The sequence below is a fragment of the Sapajus apella genome, unplaced genomic scaffold (assembly GCF_009761245.1).
Source record: "Sapajus apella isolate SASKATOON/1434 unplaced genomic scaffold, GSC_monkey_1.0 scaffold116, whole genome shotgun sequence".
NCBI lineage: Eukaryota > Metazoa > Chordata > Mammalia > Primates > Cebidae > Sapajus > Sapajus apella.
This window is the reverse complement of record NW_022437056.1, coordinates 3,878,657-3,888,922: the sequence shown is the minus strand read 5'-3', so window position 1 is coordinate 3,888,922 and position 10,266 is coordinate 3,878,657.

The following is a 10,266-nucleotide window of genomic DNA, read 5'->3' as shown; positions in this document are numbered from 1 at the left end:
TGTGTGTGTGTGTGTGTGTGTGTGTGTGTGTGTGTGTGTGTGTGTGTCTGTGTCTGTGTAAAGTTATATAAGATATTAGGCAGGTGAAATTTCTTTTTGCCTAGCTTGAAGTTCTGCCTTAAATCCCTTCCAATGGCCCCACCTTGCTGTGTATACCTGGACAGCAACATGTCAATATTATTCTTCTCCTATAAAGTCTAGAGTAGAGTACAGATAAATGTTACTTTAACTTTTCCTTTTACCAAAGAGTCTCCCATTACGCCAATTGGTTTTCCTGAATAATGGACTTCCTGAGACAAAGGAATGGCCAAAGTCAGCCTTTCTATTTTCACTTAAGAAGACAGAACATGAGACTGTCTTCTTCTCCACCTTTAATCTTTAAATTAGTCTTCTAAAATATGAATTACCTGGGAGGCCCAGGTGGATTGCTTGAGGTCAGGAGTTCCAGACCAGCCTGGCCAACATGGTAAAACCCCGTCGCTACTAAAAATACAAAAATTAGCTGGTCGTGGTAATTATCACCTGTGGTCCCAGCTACTCAGGAGGCTGAGGCAGGGTAATCAGTTGAATCCAGAAGGCAGAGAGGTTGCAGTGAACCCAGATCATGCCACTGTACTCCAGCAAGGGCAACAGAGTGGGACCTTGTCTCAAAAAAATAAAATAAATAATAGAATGTATATTCCTGCAAAATGCTGGGTTAAAATTATTCTCTGATGATCCTAGGCTGCTTAAATCATCCTTGATGCCTATCCAAGAAGGTGTCTGAAGAGGCGAAACATATGCACTTCATCTGCTGTAACATGTTTTTTGTTTGTTTGTTTTTAATATATATTTTATTGCACTTTAGGTTCTAGAGTACATGTACAGAACATGCAGGATTTTTGCACAGGTACATACATGGCAAGGTGGTTTGCTGCCTCTATGCCCCCAACTTCTATACCTGGCATTTCTCCCCATGTTATCCCTCCCCAACCTCCCTAACCCCCGCTGTCCTTCCCCTAGTCCACCTCAAGAGACCCCAGTATGTGATGCTCCTCTCCCTGTGTTCATGTGTTCTCATTGTTCAACACTGGCCTATGAGTGAAAACATGCAGTATTTGATTTTCTGTTTTTGTGTCAGTTTGCTGAGAATGATGAATTTATCCATGTCACTACAAAGGACACGAGTTCAGTTTTTTAATGGCTGCATAATATTCCATGGTGTATATGTGCCACATTTTCCTTGTCCAGTCTATCATCAATGGGCATTTGGGTTGGTTCCAGGTCTCTGCTATTGTAAACAGTGCTGCACTGAACATACATGTGCATGTGTCTTTATAACAGAATGATTTATAATCCTTTGGATATATACCCAGTAATGGGATTGCTGGGTCAAATGGAATTTCTATTTCTAGGTCCTTGAGGAATCACCACACTGTCTTCCACAATGGTTGAACTCATTTACACTCCCACCAACAGTGTAAAAGTGTTCCTATTTCTCCACATCCTGTCCAGCATCTGCTGTCTCCAGATTGTTTAATGATCGCCATTCTAACTGGCATGAGATAGTTTTTATCTCAATGTGGTTTTGATTTGCATTTCTCTAATGACCAGTGATGATGAACATATTTTCATATGTTTTTTGGCCTCATAAATGTCTTCTTTTGAAAAGTGTCCGTTCATATCCTTCACCCACTTTTGAATGGGTTTGTTTGTTTGTTTGTTTGTTTTCCTGTAAATCTGTTTAAGTTCTTTGTAGATTCTGGATATTAGCCCTTTGTCAGAAGAGTAGATTGCAAAAATTTTTTCCCAATCTGTTGGTTGCCAGTTCACTCTAATGATTGTTTCTTTTGCTGTACAGAAGCTCTGGAGTTTAATTAGATCCCATTTGTCTATTTTGGCTTTTGTTGCCAATGCTTTTGGTGTTTTGGTCATGAAGTCCTTGCCTATGACTATGTCCTGAAAGGTTTTGCCTAGGTTTTCTTCTAGGGTTTTTATGGTGTTAGGTCTTATGTTTAAGTCTTTAATCCATCTGGAGTTAATTTTAGTGGAATGTGTCAGGAAGGGGTCCAGTTTCTGCTTTCTGCACATGGCTAGCCAGTTTTCCCAATGCCATTTATTAAACAGGGAATCCCTTCCCCATTGCTTGTTTTTGTCAGATTTGTCAAAGATCAGATTGTTGTAGATGTGTGACATTGCCTCCGAGACCTCTGTTCTTTTCCATTGGTCTATATCTCTGTTTTGGTACCAGTACCATGCTATTTTGGTTACTGTAGCCTTGTAGTGTAGTTTGAAGTCAGGTAGCATGATGCCTCAAGCTTTGTTCTTTTTGCTTAGAATTATCTTGGCTATGTGGGCTCTCTTTTGGTTCCATATGAAGTTTAAGGTGTTTTATTCCAGTTCTGTAAAGAGGGTCATAGGTAGCTTGATGGGGATAGTGTTTAATCTATAAATTACTTTAGGCAGTATGGCCATTTTCACAATATTCATTCTTCCTAATCATGAGCATGGAATGTTTTTCCATTTGGTTGTTTTTTATTTCCTTGAACAGTGGTTTGTAGTTCTCCTTGAAGAGGTCCTTTATATCCTTTGTTAGTTGTATTCCTAGGTATTTTATTCTCTTTGTGGCAATTGTGAATGGCAGTTAATTCTTGATTTGGTTCTCTTTAAGTCTGTTATTGGTGTATAGGAATGCTTGTGATTTCTGCACATTGATTTTTGTATCCTGAGACTGCTGAAGTTGCTTATCAGTTTAAGGGAATTTTGGGCTGAGACGATGGGGTCTTCTAAATCTACAATCATGTCATCTACAAATAGAGGCAATTTGGCTTTTTCCTTTCCTAATTGAATAACCTTTATTTCTTATTTTTGGCTGATTGCTCTGGCTAGAACTTCCAATACTATATTGAACAGGAGTGGTGAGAGAAGGCATCCTTGTCTAGTGCCAGATTTCAAAGGGAATGCTTCCAGTTTTTGCCCATTCAGTATGATGTTGGCTGTGAGTTTGTCATAAATAGCTATTATTATTTTGAGATACATTCCGTCGATACCTAGCTTATTGAGAGTTTTTAGCATAAAGAGCTGTTGAATTTTGTCAAAGGCCTTCTCTGCATCTATTGAGATAATCACGTGGTTTTGTCTTTGGTTCTGTTTATGTGGTGAATTACTTTTATAGACTTGCATATGTTGAACCAGCCTTGCATCCCCGGGATGAAGCCTACTTGATCGTGATGGATAAGCTTTTTGATGTGCTGTTGCAGTCGCTTTGCCAGTATTTTATTGAAGATTTTTGCATCAATGTTCATCATGGATATTGGCCTGAGGTTTTCTTTTTTCTTTGAGTCTGTACCAGGTTGAGGTATCAGGATGATGTTGGTCTCATAAAATGATTTGGGAAGGATTCCTTCTTTTTGGATTGTTTGGAATAGTTTCAGAAGGAATGGTACCAGATCCTCTTTGTATGTCTGGTAGATTTTGGCTGTGAACCCACCTGGACCTGAGTTTTTTTGTTGTTGTTGTTGAAAGGCTATTAATTGTGGCCTCAACTTTAGCCCTTGTTATTGGTCTATTCAGGGTTTCAACTTCTTCCTGATTTAGGCTTAGGAGGATGTAAGAGTCCAGGAATTTATCCATTTCTTCCAGGTTTAATGGTTTATGTGCATAGAGTTTTTTGTAGTAATCTCTGATGGTAGTTTGTATTTCTATGGAACTGTTGGTGATATCCCCTTATTATTTTTTTTTTTATGGCATCTACTTGATTCTTCTATCTTTTCTTTTTTATTAATCTGGCTAGTGGTCTATTTGTTGATCTTTTCAAAAAACTAGCTCCTGGATTTATTGATTTTTTTAAAGGGTGTTTTTGTGTCTCTGTCTCCTTCAGTTCGGCTCTGATCTTAGTTATTTCTTGTCTTCTGCTAGTTTTCAGGGTTTTTTTTGTGTGTGTGTGCTAGCTCTTTCAATTTTGATGATAGGGTTTCGATTTTAGATCTTTCCTTGCTTCTCATGTGGGCATTTATTGCTACAAATTTTCCTCTAGACACTGATTTAAATGTGTCCCAGAGATTTGTGTCTTCGTTCTTGCTAGTTTCGAAGAAAATCTTTATTTCTGCCCTCATTTCATTGTTTATCCAGTCAACAATCAAGAGCCAGTTGTTCAGTTTCCAAGAAGTCGTGCAGTTCTGAGTCAGTTTCTTAATACTGAGTTTCAATTTGATTGAGCTGTGGTCTGAGAGACTGTTATGATTTGCATTCTTTTGCATTTGCTGAGGAGTGATTTACTTCCAATTATATGGTCAATTTTAGAGTAGGTGTGATGTGATGCTAAGAAGAATGTATATTCTGTGGATGTGGTGTGGAAAGTTCCGTAGATGTCTATTAGGTTTGCTTGGTCTACATCTGAGTTCAAGTCCTGGATATCCTTGTTAATTTTCTCTCTCAATTATCTAATATTTACAGTGGAGTGTTAAAGTCTGCCACTATTCTTGTATGGGAATCTAAGTCTCTTTGTAGGTCTTTAAAAATTTGCTTTGTGTATCTGGGTGCTCCTGTGTTACGTGCATATATTTAGGATCGTTAACTCTTCTTGTTGCATTGATCCTTTTACCATTATGTAATACCCTTCTTTGTCTCTTTTTATCTTTTTTGGTTCAAAGTCTATTTTATCAGAGACTAGGATTGCAACTCCTGCTTTTTTTTGCTTTCCATTTTCTTGGTAAATCTTCCTCCATCCCTTTATTTTGAGCCTATGTGTGTCCTTGCACATGAGGTGGGTTACCTAAATACAGCACACTGATGAGTTTTGACTTTTTATCTAATTTGCCAGTCTGTGTCTTTTGATTGGGACATTTAGCTCATTTATATTTAAGGTTATTATTGTTATGCGTGAATTCGATCCTGCCATTTTGATGCTAGCTGGTTGTTTTGCCCATTAATTGATGCAGTTTGTTCATTTTGTCTTTGCTCTTTACCATTTGGCATGTTTTGGGAGTGTATGGTACTGGTTGCTCTTTTCTATGTTTGGTGCTTCTTTCAGGAGCTCTTGTAAGGCAGACCTGGTGGTGACAAAATCTTTCAGCAATTGCTTGTTCATAAAGGATATTTTTTCTCCTTTGCTTATGAAGCTTAGTTTGACTCGATATGAAATTCTAGATTGAAAGTTCTTTTCTTTAAGGTGTTGAATATTGGCCCCCACTCTCTTCTAGCTTGTAGGGTTTCTGCTGAGAGATCCACTGTGAGTCTGATGGGCTTCCCTTTGTGGGTAACCTGACCTTTCTCTCTGGCTGCCCTGAGCATTTTTTCCTGCATTTCAGCCCTGGTGAACCTAACGATTATGTGCCTTGGGGTTGCTCTTCTTGAGGAATTTCTTTGTGGTGTTGTCTGTATTTCCTGGACTTGAATATTGGCCTGACTTGTTAGGTTGGGAAAGTTCTCCTGGATAACATCCTGAAAAGTGGTTTCCATTCATTCTCTCTGTCGCATTCAGGTACACCTATCAAATGTAGATTAGGTCTTTTCACATAATCCCATATTTCTTGTAGGCTTTGTTCATTTCTTTTCACTCTTTTTTCTCTAATCTTGCCTTCTCATTTTATTTTATTGAGTTAAACTTCAATCTCTGATATCTTTGTTTCTGCTTGGTTGATTTGGCTATTGAAACTTGTGTATGCTTCATGAAGTTCTCATGTTGTCTTTTTCTGCTCCATCAATTCATTTATATTCTTCCCCCATTAGCATTTTGTGAAATCTTATTTTGAGGTTCTTAGTTTTTTTGCACTGGGTTAGAACATGTTCTTTTAGCTCAGAAAAGTTTGTTATTACCCACCTTCTGAAGCCTGTTTCTGTCAATTCATCAGACTCATTCTTCATCCAGCCTTGTTCTCTGCTAGTGAGGAGTTGTGATTCCTTGGAGGAGGAAAGGCATCCTGGTTTTGGGTGTTTTCATCCTTTTTACATTGGTTTCTTCCCATCTTTGTGGATTCATCTACCTGTGGTCTTTGTAGTTGGTGACTTTCGGATGCGGTCTCTGAGTGGATTTCCTTTTTGTTGCTGATGAAGTCATTTCTTTCTGTTTTTAAGTTTTCCTTCTAACAGTCAGGACCCTCTGCTGTATGACTGCTGGATCTCCAGACCCTGCTTGCCTGGGTATCACCTGCAGCAGCTGCAGAGCAGTAAGGGTTGCTGCCTGTTTCTTCTTTGCTGTCTTTGTCCCAGAAGGATACCTACCAGATGTCAGTCTGAGCTCTCCTTTATGAGGTGTCTCTTTGGATATACAGGAGTATGTGAGCTGCTTAAGGAGACAGTCTGTCCCTAATAGGAGCTCAAGTGCTGAGCTGTGAGCTCTGTTGTTCTGTTCAGAGCTGCTGGGCAGGTACGTTTAAGTCTGTTGCAGCGGAGCTCATAACCACATTTTATCTGAGGTGCTCTGTCCTGGGAAGGTGGGGCTTTATTTATAAGTTCCTGATATGCTGCTGCCTGTTTGTAGAGATGTCCTGCCTAGTGAGGAGGTAGCCTAGTCACAGTCTACCAGCAGAGGAATTGCTGAACTGCCATGGGCTCTGCACAGCTGTTGTGTGAATTTCCTTGTGGTTTTGTTTATAGAGGTATAGTTAGAACTGCCTCAGTAAAGGCAGTCTGCCTCAGTAATGGTGGACTGCCTCGGTAATGGTGGACTGCCTCAGTAGTAGTGAACTGCCTCAGTAATGGCAGATGCCCTTCCCCCCACAGAGCTGGACCATCCTGAGTCCTGCTGCACTTTCTGCGAAACTTTCAATCCAGAGTGTTTCAGATTGCTGGTCTTTGTGGGGGTGGGTCCCGCCGAGCCAGATCACCTGGCTCCCTGTTTCAGCCCCCTTTTTTTCAGTTGAATGTGTGGCTCTGTCTCCCAGGCATTCCAGGCGCCAGTTGAAATGGTGCCCAGATTTGTGTGAGTTTTCGTGTGGAGACCCGCTGCGCTGGCTGAAACAGCCCTGCTGGAAACTCGTGGTGCTTTTCAGCCTGGGAATCTCCTGGTCAGTGGGCAGTAATAACTCATTTGGAAATGTGATCACTCACCCTCTGTGTTGTTCTTGCTGGGGACTGCACTCCAGAGCTGTTCCTATTCAGCAACCTTGGATCCCTTTGGCTGTAACATGATTTTTCATATGCTCTGTGGAGTGATCAAGCCAAGTGAAACTTGGTAGCCTATTGTTAAGTAACCTGGAATTTTCATGTCAGGGACCCTTGTATACAAAGGATAGTTATAAGTGACTTTTGTTAGGGTGTATAGGGAAGAGAAGTGAATCTTTCTAGATAATATTGACCTGTGTTTGCTGACAAAATTACTGCCATCTGGTCTTACAAGTTAACCTCTTAGAGCCTACCTCTCCCTTGGCCATAATAAAGTAGACTCAGGCCTGTGAGAAGCCAAAAGTGCAGTGACATGCACAGAGTGAGGATGAAAACATGGCATGGGGCCCGGCATGGTGGCGCAGGCTTGCAATCCCCGCACTATGGGAAGCCAAGGTGGGTGGATCACTTGAGGTCAGGATTTTGAGACCAGCCTGGCCAACATGGCAAAACTCCATCTTTACTAAAATACAAAAATTAACTGGGCATGGTGGTGCATGCCTGTAATGCAAGCTGCTCAAGAGGTTGAGTCAGGAGAATAGCTTGAACCTGAGAGACAGAGGTTGCAATGAGCCAAGATAGTGCCACTGCACTTTAGCCTGGGCGACAGAGCAAGACTCCGTCTCAAAAAAGAAAAAAAAGTGGCATGCCTGGAGTATTGGTGAAATGCAGCTACTCTCATAATATACGGTTGATACAGATTCTGCTACCACTGACACTATTGCTTACATTCATCTTCTCTTTGACATTATCAATAGATAGGAACATTTAATTGTTCATCTGGCAATGAGACAACAAAATTTTTAAAATAGCTTTTTGTGGTTTAATTGTCATAAAAACTGGAGATAAAATCGAGAGAACTCTCAATTTTTCCATTGTTCCCATTTATGAAAAATAGTTCATGATGCAGCAGACAGAGAATGCATACTCAAGTTCCTCCTGTTTTCTAGACCTAAGGAAATTCTTCTATTTGAATTATGTCATTTAATCCCATATGTTGTTCATGGCCAAGTTACAGAAGGAATTAGCTACACTTCTTAGCATAATGTTTGGCCAATGCTTTCTCCTCCAGAGATTATATTATGTTTTTTTGTGAGTTAAATAATAAAAAACATTAAAGTTTCAATCATCCATAATATTAAGAAAAACCTCTTTTAAAAGGTTAATGAAAAAGACACTTCTTGCAGCAGGAACACTGGTCATATCTGGGGCGAAGAGGACCATCCTGCGGCGACTTCCCTATCCCACACTTTCCTACTGTTTTTGTACATCATCATTGACAGTTTTGGTAAATACTCTTCATGATGCAGCCAGAAAAATCAAGAATTCAGAGGCCACGATTCTCACTGTGTTGGTGAAGTGAGGGAAGATGGATTCTTCCATCATCTCGGCAGAGAATTGCTTATTTTATCCAGATTTATAGTGTCTGCAGAACAAGAATGCAGTCAGTCATAATGACTCCAGCCATTATTTATTTATCAGCCCAGGTAAAAGTTATAATTCACAGTACACTGGACAGCTGCTGGTTTTGCCTGTTCATCCATCATTCCCTCTTTTTCTGTTAACACTGAGGATTTTCCTCTGAAAAACCACCTTTTCTCACTTTCAGCCTCTGTAGTTTACATAGGTTTGATCACATCCCTCCAGGTCTCCTAGGGAGCATCTGTCCCAGAAGTTGGACACAGAGGTTGACCATACAAAGGTTATGTGGGCATCTTGAACCAAGAAGGCACACCTTTCACTTCACTTGAACCATGGAGGGAATGGTTAATAGGTATAAACATAGAGTTAGACAGAATGAGTAAGTTCTAGTATTTGAATGCACACAGGTGTCTACAGTGACTAAACAATAATTTTGTACATTTTAAAATGATTAAAAGAGTATAATCAGAACATTCATAACCAAAGAAATGCTTAATGCTTGAGCTGATGGGTGCCCCCTTTACCCTGATATGCTTATTATAAGTTGTATACCTGTGTCAAAATCTCTCATGTACCCCATAAACAGATAAACCTACTATGTACTCATACAAGTTAAAATTTTTTTAAAGATTAAAGAAAGATGATCCTCTCTGCTTAAGTTCCTAGCTGATACAATGTACATAGGAAGCTGCCCAGGGCAATATGGAAAAAACACACCGTAATTTTCTTTTCTTTTTTTTTGCAAGAGGGACAGAGTTTTGCTCTTGTTGCCCAGGCTGGAGTGCAATGGTGCGATATTGGCTCACTGCAACCTCCACCTCCCAGGTTGAAACAATTCTCCTGTTTCAGCCTCCTGAGTAGCTTGAATTACAGGCATGCGTCACCACACCTGGCTAATTTTATATTTTTAGTAGAGAAGAGGTTTCTCCATGTCTGTCAGGCTGGTCTTGAACTCCAAACCTCAGGTAATCCACCCTTCTTGGCCTCCCAAAGTGCTAAGATTACAGGCATAAGCCACAGTGCCCGGCCAAATTTCTTTTTCCTTAAGTTTGAGTAGGATTCTTTGTCTTGCAACAAAAAGCATACTAAGGAATAAATAACCAATCCTCTTATTAATGATAAGATAGGAAAGAATAATAGCGACAACAAGAGGATTCAGAGAGCAGAAACTGCCTGGGACGAGCTGTCTGATGTCACTGACGACATTATTTTTGGTGTTAGCACACATGGGAGGAATCAATTTCAATTGCCACGTTCTTGAGGAAAGGCTGAACCCTGGTATCTCCTGGAACAGAGATGCTGAGCAATCTCCTATGGAGGCAGGGAGGAGGAATGTTTGCTGCATTGTATTTGCCAGGCTTTGATCACAATTGCCTCCTGTTTTTAAATAAGGAGTCCTCAGTTAAAACAGAGCAGAACTTGTGTACAGAAAAGTTGCGGTGTGCTCCTGTGTGATTTGGGGAGCACACAGGAGGAAGGAGGAGCAAAGCCAGATTTTAAAGCCAAGTCTGCCTGACATGAAAGGGCACGTTCATCTACTATAACTTGCTAATAACATTAGGGACACCAGTCATTTTACTAAGGCAAACAGTAGCTTTACTAGGGGTAATAGACATATGTGATCAAAATGACCTCACCCACCACCAGCCACAGTGCCTGACATCTTTGTTATTAGACAGTCCTTTGAATTCAGATTTTGAAAATTACTGTGCTTTGGGGGACAAGGCTTAATATATGTCTAATATATTATATGTCTGAATA